Raw genomic sequence first — 14,209 nt, 5'->3', positions numbered from 1 at the left:
GTCCGACTAAGCACGTTCTGACGTGCATGCCACTTCGCTTCAAGATTTCAACAACTTAATCTAATTCCCAAAATCGCAGGTTGCATTCTGTGATAATGGTAGGGTAATCAGTCTGTAAACTATTGTCGGGCTTCTGTGTCCTGCGTGCGCGCTTCTTGATGTCAAGATGTAGTCCTTATGGGAGCGGTGCGAAAACTCATTCAGTTTTTCTTGTATATATTGCTATAACGTGTGAAAAGTGGCGGAGCTGGTATAAGGCCAAACATAGGACTCCGTTATGCGCAGAGAACCAACAATACGGGGGCTGCTTGCGTGATGACGTAACACCCAAGCGCGAATCATGGTAGGCACGTGTCAACAGAGGGCTTCATATCATTTATCGACTTCTCTCTTTCATTTAAAGATACTGTATCTGCAACATAACTTAGAAGAATGAGTCGTTGGGCGTGTTCGTACGTCATAATGGAAATGTCTGTGCGTCATAATGTATGTGCACGGCCGTCGCTGTCGGGTAGACCTCTTCAAGACTGGCGAAGTAGGGAGACAGCGCCGGTTCCACCGGAGGCGGTTTTGGAGGTGCTGCCGAAGGAAATGAAACGGAGTCGTTGTGTTCGGGACCTTTAAAACTTTAACGCTCCCCTCATGTTGACCCTTCTTTTTCATTGTTGTCCGGACAAGGCTGGATAGAGCCGGGAGCCTTCACCATTGGCGCCAGTACCGAACGCCGAATTTTATTCTGGTGACGTCGGAATGGCCATTTTACAATGTCTCGGATGGCTGCCGTCGAAATATAGGTACATTTGCTGGTCCGTAGGCTTTTTGCTAAGGTTTGTTAACTGGCGTTCAGTTTTAACCAAAACACTGACGTCCAAGAAGTTAAAGCCAGTCTTAGAAATGTTTTGAAACCTGTGTTTTTATTTAGAGCAACAAGCCAAAACTATAAAAATTTCGTAAAGAAAAGACAAATATTAAAGCGTTGCTTATAAGCGCTGTTCGCACCGCCTAAGAAGGAGATAATAAAGGAATGATGACCTAATAATAACAAACGAATGTTAAAAAACATCAAGAATAGAAAAGAACGTTTATTAAAAGTATTTAAAAATAGCAAAAGTGAAAAAAAAGAGTAGTCTGTAAGTACGATTATAGACGCGTCGCTCAAGTTCCTTGCTTGAATTATTGACAAATGAAAACACGCGCAAGGTTGCGCTCACATTTCGCGCTAGGCAGTGTAGTATCTTCAGGAATGTTTTCTGGAAAAACATTGTGACGGGTGTGTGCAGATAAGATCGAACACGAGGTCCCGGTCACCATTCCCGATTTTGATGAAACTTGCTGTAGGTCTAGGCATTACACCCAGATCAATGGTATCGAAGTTAGTTTTGCGAGAATAAATTTTCTTCACCTGGAAAAAATTATACAAATTTCGGCCGCAAAAAAACACTTTTCTGCCAATTTCGCGATTTCTGAAATTTGAGCGCACCTAGGGAGAAAACGGTCCACTTCTTGGTCGCAATATTTATTCCCCTGGAAGAACAAGCGATATACAATCTTATGAGTCTATTATTTCTCTTGCTTGTCGAAGAAATTTTTAAGAAAAGAACCACAAACTTGGTAAATCGCACGAAATACCTGTGTTTGAGGAATTTATTGCTGCAAACAAGTTAAAGTGAGGATAAGAAAAATTGTATATGTTAAGACACAGCTATTGGATAAGACACACTTATTGGGCGCTAGAACCCTGTGTTGTCCTCACCTCCATTTATCCTTGTTTGCGCGCGCTTAAGTTATCGCTGAGGAAACCTTGGTCTGAAACTGAGCAAAATCATTACCATTTTGAAAGCTTTATTTATTCATACCGATTCATCTTTTGTGACAGACACGCAGACACAAAGGTTTCTCTTTGAATCGGCATACCAACGCTTCTGCATAATACAATTCTAGAGAAAAGAAATAAAGTGAATACATAATACCAGGGATAAATCTCCTTTGAGGCGTTTGTTGTACACATAACATAATGATAAAAATAATGCACAAACGCTTAACTTGAAAAGCAATTGCACTTCTACATGTTTGCGTGCAGCGGTGTACCTGGAAGCTGTGTGCGCGACAATACGAATGACGCATATTCCCTGGCCTTGTATTTAAATAATATTGTTGCATTGGAACTGCTTCTGAAGTGTTCTTGCAAGCTGCTCTCAAACTGGACAGCTGCGTACCACAAGAATGAACAGAAATCGACTATTTGTCCTCATGCTATTTGCCAGTTATTTAAGCACTTTAGAAAGCAAATTTCAAGGCTCTGTGGTAACAATTTATTTTTTCATCCTCTTTATTTTACATTTTCACATCTATGAAGCTCCTTGAACGAATAGAAAGGCGACAAACAGTGGGTCCTCTGTAGTAACTTACCGATTGACAACACAAAAAGCAGTGCTTTTAGTACAAAAACATGCTTGGTAAAGCCACATAACGCGCAAAAAAAAAACAGTTTACTTGCATGAACAACATACTTTGTTTGCATCACTGAGGCTCAGATGATGGTTTATACGTAAACATGAGGCATTTTTTGATCTAAGAAGGCCAGAAACGTAGCATAGGAAGTCTGGTGAAATTTATTTTGCCGATATGGCCAAGAATTTTTAAAAAACGCTTTCGTCTACGTGGCGCCAATGAAACATTGAAGTGTTCAAATTTTATTCCGAAATTCAAAGATCGATCCTTGACCTTCATTTTGGCTTCTGATAAACACCTTTCAACACGAAAGTAACCAGAAAAACTTCGCAAAATATATATTTGTCAGTTTATGAACATTAGCGTGGTTTTAACGAGGCTCTCAGCGCATTTGTGGGTTTTTTTTGCATTTCAGAAATAGTGCGTAATTCATAATTTGAAAATTCCGTGAACGTTGCGGCGGTATAAATACCATCACGCAAGGCGAACATCCAGAGAGAAGGGTCGGTGGGTACGTAGTTCAGGCGGTCCATAAGGTTCCGAAGAACAGGGTCCTGAGTGAATGTTGCGGCGGTATAAAATTATATCACGCAAGGCGAACATTCAGAGAGAAGGGTCGGTGGGTGTGTAGGTCAGGCGGTCCATAATGTTCTGAAGAACAGGGTCCTGAGTGAATGTTGCGGCGGTATAAAATTACATCACGCAAGGCGAACATCCGGAGAGAAGTGTCGCTGGACGCGTAGCTTAGGCGGTCGATAAGGTTCTGATGAACAGGGTCCTGAGTGAACGTTGCGGCGGTAAAAAATTCCATCACTCAAGGCGAACATCCAGAGAGAAGGGTTGGTGGGTGCGTAGCTCACGCGGTTCATAAGGTTCTGAAGAACAGGGTCCTGACTGAACGTTGCGGCGCTATAGAATTACATAACGCAAGGCGAACATCCGGAGAGAAGTGTCGGTGGACGCGTAGCTTAGGCGGTCCATGAGGTTCTGAAGAACAGGGTCCTGAGTGAAGGTTGCGGTGGTATAAAATTACATCACGCAAGGCGAACATCCAGAAAGAAGGGTCGGTGGGTGCGTAGCTTAGGCGGTCCATAAGGTTCTCAAGAACAGCGTCCTGGCTGAACGTTGCGGCGGTATAAAATTACATCACGCAAGACGAACATCCAGAGAGAAGGGTTAGTGGGCGCGTAGCTTAGGCATAAGGTTCTTAGGAACAGGGTCCTGCGGTTGCTCGTCACCGATGTGGAAACAGCCGGATAGGGACAGAGTACAGATGTACATGTCAGCATCGCTGTCGTCCGGTTGATCCACGGTACTGCGAGAAAGGCAGTCAGCGTCGTTATGCATGCGTTCAGATTTATGCACTTTGGAGAAGTCATACTCTTGCAGACGCAATGCCAAACGTGCAAGTCGTCCAGTTAGGTCCTTCAAAGAGCAAAGCCAACAGAGTGCGTGGTGATCAGTTACAACGTGGAACGTACGACCAAAGTACGGTCGAAAATTTGCGACAGCCCAAACGAGCGCAAGGCATTCTCGCTCAGGTATCCAGTAATTGCGTTCGGGCGTGGAGAGAAGGCGGCTCGCGTAGGCGATGACGAGGTCGTGGCCCTGTTGATGCTGAGCAAGGACATCGCCGATGCCATGACCACTCGCATCACTGCGAACTTCAAGTGCGCGCGGAAGGGTCGAAGTGCGAAAGAATCGGGGAACTCGTGAGCCGCTCAGTAAAGGTGGAGAATGCTTGCTCTTGTTGTGGTCCCCAGAAAAAAGAGGTATCCTTCTTAACAAGGTCGGTCAGAGGACGAGCGATGTCGGCAAATTTTTTTACAAAGCGACCGAAGTAAGAGCATAAGCCCATACAACTGCGGACATCTTTCGTCGAAGAAGGAATAGGAAAATTTCGCACAGCGCGAACTTTGCCTGGGTCAGGTTGGATTCCGGCGGCGTTTTCGAGATGTCCGAGCATTGTGATTTTGCGGTGACCGAAATGGGATTCAGATGAATTTTTCTGAAGGCTAGCAGGGCGAAACACAGAGGGGATAGGTCTCAGGTGCTGCAAGTGGCTTTCAAAAGTCGACGACAAGACGATCACATCGTCGAGGTAAAAGATGCACGTTTACCACTTCAAGCCCCGCAAAAGAGAGTCCATCATGCACTCGAATGTAGCTGGCGCATTGCACAATCCAAAAGGCATGACTTCGAACTGGTATTATAGAGACAGAGAAGAGACCGACACCCATGGTGTCCCTGGCTGAACCTTTCGTTCTTTTTTTATTGCGTGCTCACGAGCAGCCCCGCCTTACGGCCGCTTCGTTGCGCGTCTTGTGCGCGGCATGGCGTTTCCCGCGAATGTTTTCCCGCGGTATATTCACCATCCTCCCGGGGCCCCGGCGTAGTCGCTTGCTTCCAAGAGGTACAGCCGAATAGCAGTGCGCCAGACGTGCCCTGGCCGTTTCGGTGGGCATGTTCGAAATACTATTTAATGCCGTCTCTGCCTGGAAACGCCTCGATCACTCTGACGAATTCCCACTGCAGCGCCGACACGCTGTCGTCATTGACATTGACGAAGACACAAACGCGCAGTCGCGACGAAGACAATGGCTCGCAGCGATCGGAGCGCTCGAGGCGCAAGCTTTCTGTTTTTGTTTCCACTGTCGGAAAAGCTCCTTGTTGCGCTTCACACGCCTTCGTGAGTCCTGCATGGTGGAACCAGGCCAACAGCCGCAAGTTTTTCCTGGTAGCCCCTCGACACGCTTGCTGGTTAGGAGGTGCGATCGTGTCAGCGTTCGTGCATATTCGGTGTCCTCGCAGAGTTCTGTTACAGCGCTGTCATTTACTGTCACACCTCCATAATCTTCAGATGTCAAAGAGAGACACCGTGAAATGCGTAGCGCAGGCAAAGTAGGAAGTTCCGATGCCGTCTTCCTCCACAAGTTCCTGACGTCAGGGGGAAGAGGCTTGTCCCAAAAGATGTCCTGGCGCCATAGCCGTCTCCGCTTTTCCTCTTCTGAAGGTGTAGCTCGGCAAGCACGCGTCACGTGTCTTGAGATGCCCCTTAGGGGACACGTAGTTTATCCAGGCCTTGAAGTTACACCCCGCGATGATGACATTGCTGCCAGTGCTACAGCGGACGGCAGATCAGGCGGTATCAAAATGCTCGTTGCCTTGCAGTTTGCTGACGCATTCCCTGAAGTGGTTTTCCCATGTGACATTCGTCTCTGCTCCTGACTTCCCACTTAAACTTCATTGAATTTCAGGATTGCCTTCACTTTCTCTTCTCTCGATTGCCCTGCAGAGTCTGCGACGTCTGTGTCCGACTTTGCGCTTACGGTACAGGATCGCCAGGTCCTCTGGCAATGAGCGCATCAGTACTCGGTGTGGAACATCCGCGTTCTCTGCAGACGGCGTGCCAAGGCTGTCGAAACAGCTGGTCCTGAACTCGATTTTATCGTGCACGTCCCGAAGCTTTGATACTTGGGACGAAGACTCGATCGGCTCAGTGGCAAGCAGGCTGTCTGTGTGTTGATCGACGAGATCTTTTCAGCCATACCCTTCGGTGGGCACCTTGACGGCGGCGTTGCTAATTCTCCTCAGTCAGGCGTGTTGCTTTGGTGGCTCACCTCGTAGCACCGGCCAAGTAAGACTTCAAGCACTTAAACGTTTCGATGTCTGTGAGCTTGGGGTGCGTGTGAATGGTCGCCTCGTAGTGCTCCCAGAAACCCTGCATCTCATGGTTCACGCTGCTGAAGGTGGGTACTTAAAGCCTCGGCAAGGCGTTTTGCGGGCCCGGTGCCCGTGGCGTGCTGTGATCGGCGAGAGTTTGGCCGATGGCATCCAAGTGGGCAGCTCCCGTGGAGTTGCTGGATCCCTCACTTGTACCCGCATGCCTCACATTGTTGGCTTCGACGACGATAGGACGAACCGATGCACGCGAGTTAAGAGCGAACCGAAGCCTGCTGACGGCTTCACGATCTTCTCGTGGTTCTCAATAGCGCCCGTAATTTTCTCGTCAAACTCCTCACCTTCAAGGGCGTAGGCGACCTGTTTGCCCAGTTCAGCGAGAGCGGAGTCCTTGTCGCGAAGCTCGTCGATGAATTCTTGCAAGTCGGCGGAAGACGGTACTGTGCCATGCAGGAGGATCTCGCCGGCCTCGGACAGAAGTCGGATTGTGGCACCGCGAAGGGCGCCTCGATGCCTTCGTAATTTGTTCATCCTTGGTAAGGCATCGGTGCGGAGGATGTCAGCCTTCTCTCGGGTTTCCGGCACCAGTAATATAGAGACAGAGAAGAGACCGACACCCGTGTTGTCCTGGTTGAACACTTCTTTTTTATTGCGTGCTCACGAGCAGGCCCGCCTTACGCCCGCTTCTTCGCGCGTCCTATGCGCGGCATGGTGTTTCCTGCCAAGGTTTTCCCACGGAAGATTCAGCAGGTATAAATCATTTGGTGTTACGAAGGCGGTTTGTTCCCGGTCCATCTCATCAACGCGAATTTGCCAATAGCCTGAGCAGAGATAAATTGAAGAAAAATAGTTGGATTCATGAAGGCAGTCAAGGGCGTCATCTATGCGGGACAGTGGATTCACATCTTTTTAAGGGCGAAGCTCCTTAAGGCGGCACCCGTTCGTCCCTCGTAGTAGTGCGTAACCAGTCCTAACGCTAGTACCAGATCTTTACCTCCAAGGTGCTGCCGGTGGGAGAATCTTCCTGTGCGTTGCTGAACAATAAAAAATTCGCAGCGTGCGCGCTAACTAAAAGCCGAATTCTTCTGTCTCTCATTCCCCATTAGCAGCCATTGGCATGTTCCAGTAGGAAACGTTAGTAGAAGTAGAAGTGTAAGTGTTAGCTAAAAGCCGACTTCTTCTGTCTGTCATTCCCATTAGCAGCAATTCTTTACCTCCAAGGTAGTGCCTGGTGAGATTTCTCCTGTGCGTGATTAAACAATAAAAATTTTGTTCAAAACGCCGTTGATTGATGAAATAAACCAACGAAAGACGCCAGATGTTTTCTAAAAGCAAAACAAAAGAACGCCAGATGTCTCTAAAGCAAAACGAAAAGACGCCAGCTGCTTAACGAAAGACGCCAGATGTTTTCTAAAGCAATGGTTTTCTAAACAATGAAAATTCACAGCGTACATGTAAAATTAAAGTGAGCTGCAAGACGTCATAACTCATCGAACCTTTAGTATAAACGCGCCCGATCTCACGTCGGTGATGATGTACTGGGCAGAATTCACGGAAGATTCACGGTTTACCGATGAACCTCCGCAGCTTCGCCCACTCATCATCATTCACTCCGTGGATATGCTGTGATTTTTTAAAGACGATTGTCTTTCTTGGGGAACTTAAACGCTAAAATTTTGGTCTGTCTGTCTGTCTGTCTATCACCCGATTCAGACACCCTGCCAAAGTTGAACCACTTGCTTACTGCCCACCCAGCTTGAACTGGTACGGCTGTTCATATTTGTGAAGGTTGTCGATCAAAACTAAATATTACCCATATCTGAGGCACAACATCACTAGGCAAATATTAGATGCTGTGTTTCTTTAATAGAAAATACATAGATACGTAATTCTAAAGACCCTAATTTCATAAGCTGCGCTGATAATGCGACGCGCCGACGAAAGCTCTCTGCCACGGAGGAAGGAAAGACCTTTCCTCCTCTGTGCCCTCTTCACAAGCTCGTTTCCCGACGTATTGCCAGATAGCGCCCGTATCTCACGCAGCGTAGAATTACTGCATATGCTACCAGGGGCGTAGACAAGGGGGGGGGGGGTTGGGGGGGTTCAAACCCTCCCGAAATTTTTCAATTTTGCTTGCGCATATAGGCACGCACACATACATACACACGCACGAACATACATAAAGTATGGTTGAACCCCCCCGAAAAAAATTTCTGGCTACGCCCCTGTATGCTACCTTTAGGTAGCAGAGTTGCGCATCTGTCTTCCAAACCGCGCTAGCAACCACGCGTTGCGGAGAAGCTGACGCTGCGGCCAAGTTTTGTATTTCTCGATGGCGCCACTGCAGCGAACTGGATCGACACTAGTCATTCATATTAAAGTAAATCGCCAGTCTTCGACACGCCGAACATCTCGACCGGTGACCCGGTAGGCATGTCGCCTGCAAAAACAGAGTGATTTTTCGCGACATAGTCATGGTTGCTTGCCAGACCTATGCGCAACTCTGGTGCCCAAAGATAGCATATATAGTAACTGTAACGCAGCGCTCCTCTATCGTCTTTCGACGGCATTTGCAGCGAAGCACGTGATACACGGGCAATTTTTTCTTATCCGGTTGAGGTGATGGTAGTCGACGCAGAAACGCCACCACATGTCCTTTTATTGCGATAGCAATTATATGGACAGTCTCGGCTGGATTTTGCCGTCGCCGTCGCCGTCGCCGCCGTCATGCACCGTATATGTATAAGTATGTATATATATATAAAGGCCCCAAAGAAAAATAACTCAGAAAAATGCTTCCGAAGCGCGGAATCGAACCAGGGACCTCTTGATCCGCAGCGAGCGGCGCTATCCACTACGCCACGAAACGCAGATCCTCCACGTAGCTAACGGCGAGCGTTATATACACACCATTTAGCGCTGGACGGACTCGGAGACAGCAGGCGATAATAAGCGTTTCTTCATTACCAGCGAGGTGGCGCTAGGATCCCGACGGGCGCATTTAAAAGTCGTCGGCGAGCTCGCTCGCTTCTTCTTATATTTGCGCATGGGAGAAGCTTGCTCTTCCGCTGTCTGCTCGCGCGGTTTTCTCGTGGCGAGGGGTAGAGGAATGTTTCACGCTTTCACCGTGATGTCCGCGCTCATGTTACGGCGCGTACGAATGTCACTCGAGCTCAGGGACGCCGCCAAACGAACAAACAGAAGATGAGCGCGAACTATCAGGTGTCACAGCTCGACACTTGAAGCACGCTAGTTTCCTTCGCTGCTTCGGCCGCCTTTGCAACAGAAGCGCTGTTCCAACTGAGACTATTAGTTCCTTGCTATCGCATTCATTGCTTCGCCCTTGCGGCGAAACTGTGACTTTTTTTTTTTACTAAGACCACCGAGGATGTCCACGGGCTGCTCGATTGTTCAATGATGTGCTTTTGCATCATCTTGTCGACCTCTTTTTGTATATGGCCCTTTCAGCAGCGGAGACGAGATATGGTCCTCCACGAATTGGGCTCGCGTCACCGGTGTTGATGCGATGGTGACAACAGGTGTCTCTCTGAGAGGTCGGTCGCTCAAGTCAAATATATCCCGATAAGGTGACGGCAGGTGACGAGGAGCTGTTGTTTGTTCTGCAGGAAGACCAGGGGTAAGCATCTTAAAAATGTCCGCAGTCGACGAGGACGAAGTAATAGGCGACAAAGGTGTACTGGTTCTGAAGAGGGATTCACTGGCCAAAGAAGAGATCTCGTATTCTCCCCAAGGGGTGATATGCGTCATGGCGATGCCATGTGGAAGCACGTGAGCAGAAAATCCAAAATCGACGAAGGGGACGCATGCCCGATTATCGATCATTTGGATTATGGTGCTTGGCAGGGCAATATTTCGCGTCACAACCACATCTTTGACGGGAGGACGGGGCGTCAGGAGAACAGCTGTAGCAAACTGTGGGGACAGGCGAGCGAACCCAGAAGAACACAAACGGGGTGATGCACAAGTTGCGGAAGCAGAGAATGGCAGATCCAGCTGTACAACTTCTTCGGAGCAGTCGATTTGGGCTGAATGCTTGAAAAGAATGCCTATGGCGAGAATGAGGTCGTGCGGTCATTGTTGGAGTACAATAAATAAAACAATGGCGTAGTGGCCACCAATGGTATCACGTGGTGTAAACATTCCTAGAACAGCGGCAGTGCCACCATTGGCGACTCGTACTGTGCTCATCGCGGCGGGTGTCAGAACTTTCCTGAACCTTCAGCGGCCCAATGCAAGGCAAAGACCTCTCCCATTTTCCGGCTTCTGCTGCCACGTTATACCTACAAACTTCTTAATGTCATCTACCCACCTAATTTTCTGCCTCCCCCTCACGCGTTTGCCATCTCTTGGAATCCAGTCAGCTACCCTTAATGACCACCGGTTATCCTGCTGACGTGCTACGTGCCCGGCCCATATCCATTTCTTCTTGATTTCAACTATGATATCCTTAACCCCCGTTTGTTCCCTGACCCACACTGCCCTCTTCCTGTCTCTTAAGGTTAAACCTATCGTTTTCCTTTCCATCGCTCGCTGCGTCGTCCTCTCTTTGTAAATCTCCAGGTTTCTGCTCCGTAGGTAAGTACCGGTAAGATGCAGCTGTTATATGCCTTCCTCTTGAGGGATATTGGTAGGCTACCATTCATGATTTTATAATGCTTGCCAAATGAGCCCCATCCCATCCTTATTCTTCTAGTTATTTCACTCTCATGGATCGGCCCCGCGGTTACTACCTGCCCTAAGTAGACGTATTCCTTTACAACTTCCAGTGTCTCGCCACCTATCGCAAAGCGTTGTTCTCTGCCAAGATTGTTCCACACTACTTTAGTTTTATGCATATTAATTTTCAGACCTACTCTTCTACTTTCCGTATCCAGTTCAGTAATCATGAGCTGTTTTCGTCTCCCGCGTTACTCATCAATGCAATGTGATCAGCGAATCGCAGGTTACTGAGATACTCTCCATTAGCTGTTATCATTAATTCTTCCCAATCAAGGGCCCTGAAAACCTCCTGTAAACACGCGGTGAATAGCATTGGAGAGATCGTGTCTCCCTGGCGTACGCCGTTCTTTAATGGTGAGGATCAGGTAACATCAGACCTGTTGAATGACGGTGGAGAGATTATGTTAGAAAAACTGGCCACCCTCTATACGAAGTGTCTTTCGACGGGGAGGATACCAGAATCTTGGAAATTTATGCATTTTGCAAGTGTCATTTTATTTACTTTTTGTAAATTTTATTGTGCGATTCGGTTTTACAAATATGTAATATGCATTGTTTTGTAATATGCATTGTTTTCCCTTCTTTGATCAGTGCTGGCATATTAGTTCATGTACTTGAGCCTCTGGAGGAACGGACCTAGTACTACAAGTGCAATTAGCTAGCATCTTATGTTAGCTTTTTCGTCATTCTCCATAGTTCGACTACTATGACAGCCTCTGACAGTTCCATTACGTGAGAGGTCTTAGGACCCTAATTTTTCATACAGAATATTGTTGAATAAAATCGTTTTAATAAATTTCTTCCCTGAGAGTACTGCGAACTTCAGAATGTTTATACAATTTTAAAACCAACACCTTAGTTTATACGTTTGGGCGCAGACATACAAAATCATATAACAAAATTGCCTTCAAGTTACCGCAGGGAAGTGTGTTGGGCCTTTTCCTGGTCATCTTGTACGTCAATGGCATTGTTGATGTTGTCAAGCCAAATGTTCAAACAAGACTTTTCGCGGACGATTGTGCCTTGTTTAAAGATATCACCCATGCTAGTGACCAGGATGATCTAAATGAAAGCCTAAGTAACATTTTTCATTGGTGGGATCAATGGCAGGTGACCTTTAATGTAGAAAAAGTGTTTTTCTACCAATTTTCCTAAGAAAACACTTCTAAAAACAGTTATATGGTGGGCGTCTCTGCACTTAAAGAAGTCACTAACTATAAATACCTAGGTGTCACAAATTGCAAGAACCTGTCCTGGAACCTTCATGTGCAAAACATATCTTCCTCTGCCTTCCGAAAACTGTGTTTTCTAACATACAAACTTAAACATACCCCAGCCTCTCTTAAACTTCTCGTCTGTAACTACTTAATTCGAGCGAAACTCGAGTACGCCTGCAATGCATGGAACCCGTACACACAATATAACGTAAAAAAGATCGAGCAAAATCAAAGACAGGCTATCCGGTTTTTTCATAACAAGTTTTCAACATTCGACTCACCAACTGAACTAACGCAATCTAATGATATTCCGACACTTGAATCGCGTCGAAAAAAATTGCGGCTCGACTTTCCTTTCACAGTTACTTACTTACAAACTCGCACTCGACCCGGTAGTTTATCTAAGTCCACTAATGACGAGGCCTACTCGCCAACATCACCCAAATGCTGTAACCTTCTATTTTGCCCTGAAATAACCTATTCAAAAACTCTTTTTAAGGGGTAGTCTCCTTGCAAACGTGTTATACTTCTGTTGAGCTAATGTGTTCTACCCTGCATGGACTTCGTGTCCACAGTATGTAATAAGTAAATAACTAAATAAATAAATAAATAAATAAATATAATATAAATAATATAAATAAATATAAGTTCGTTAAAATATCACTGTTACCACGATATTGGCCGCGGCGCTTTGCCATGTGCTTTCACTTAACACACTGCAATATTATAGCCAGCCTAAAGCATATATAAAATGAGGCTTTTGCAAGTATTTTTCGCCATTGTGTGTGTCCCTCACGCCAAATTTTCTCTTGCGCTTGTAAGGTCACATACTTATTCCTGGAAGTGGTTCTTTTGTGCACAAGTATTATTGGTGAAACTGGAGAGACTTTCGCGTTTCGTGTATTTATAGTCCCGAGAGGAAAGATCAAACAGCGACATCGAAGCAATCTGCTGTTTACTGTCGGCCACAGCAGCCACTGACATCCTTTGTTCGCCTCTTCCTCCACCAATAGACCGTGGCAATATATATATATATATATATATATATATATATATATATATATATATATATATATATATATATATATATATAGCACACACAATGGAGAAACGCCTAGGTAACAGATGGTAGATGACTCTGCACAGAGAGATATGTTAGAATTGGAGGTTACTTCGGCAACCTATAGGGATGTGTTTGGTTTGCCTGCACCTTTCTTTGGAACATATACACAATGTCTCACTTAAGGATATTTTGTACTCGAATTGAGTCAGTATTGTGACGCTAGATATCTGAGCGATTTGTTCTCACAACATATTCTTATGCAGAATCATGGCACTGAAAAAGAACACATATATAGATACAACAGCAATTCGACCAAATTATATCCTCTTTTCAATGCGTTATTGAAATGCATTGATGGGGGAACTTTTTTCATAAAGTTCAGCTTAAATTGCAGCACGAGCACCTTTTGTGATAAATACTCAGTCAACTGGCAGACATGATATTCGAGATGAAAAAATATGTTCAGGTGCAACGTTGTCTATATGCTGTAAATATAATTGTAGCGAACGCATAGGTTGGCTATGTAAAAGGAGTGCAATCAAAACAAAAATATGTCTACTCGGTATTAGCAAATTGAGGGCTACACCGTAACCTCTACAATATCAACGTTTACAGGAGTTACAATGTAACTTATATATGTATTTGTTATAGCGTATGTTATATTTTTATCAGTTACGATGTACCCTTTTAATTTACCGGTTACAAAGTAATGAATAAATGTGCCTTTTTGCACCTGTAGTAAGGGTTACCCAGTTGGGAGTGTACGCAGCACTTTACAGAGCTACCAGCCTCGACTGTATACATCTCACCAACTCAAAATATAATCTAAGGTTGATCTCGCAGGCTATATCAACTGACATTTTAGCCCGGCTACACTCTAAACGCGGTAACGTTTACTAAAGCTGCACATTTTCACAAATTTTTGTACCTATAAAATAGGACTAACTTTTGTAATCTAGTAACATTTGTAAAATTAAAATAGCTTTATTAAAAATGCACAAATTTACTTTAAAATAGAAGTTACGGAAATAACATATATTACCCGTTCACAGTATCG

This window comes from Rhipicephalus sanguineus, chromosome 11, assembly GCF_013339695.2.
Source record: "Rhipicephalus sanguineus isolate Rsan-2018 chromosome 11, BIME_Rsan_1.4, whole genome shotgun sequence".
In the NCBI taxonomy this organism is placed as follows: domain Eukaryota; kingdom Metazoa; phylum Arthropoda; class Arachnida; order Ixodida; family Ixodidae; genus Rhipicephalus; species Rhipicephalus sanguineus.
The sequence above is the reverse complement of the archived record's forward strand: the minus strand, read 5'-3'. Positions refer to the sequence as shown.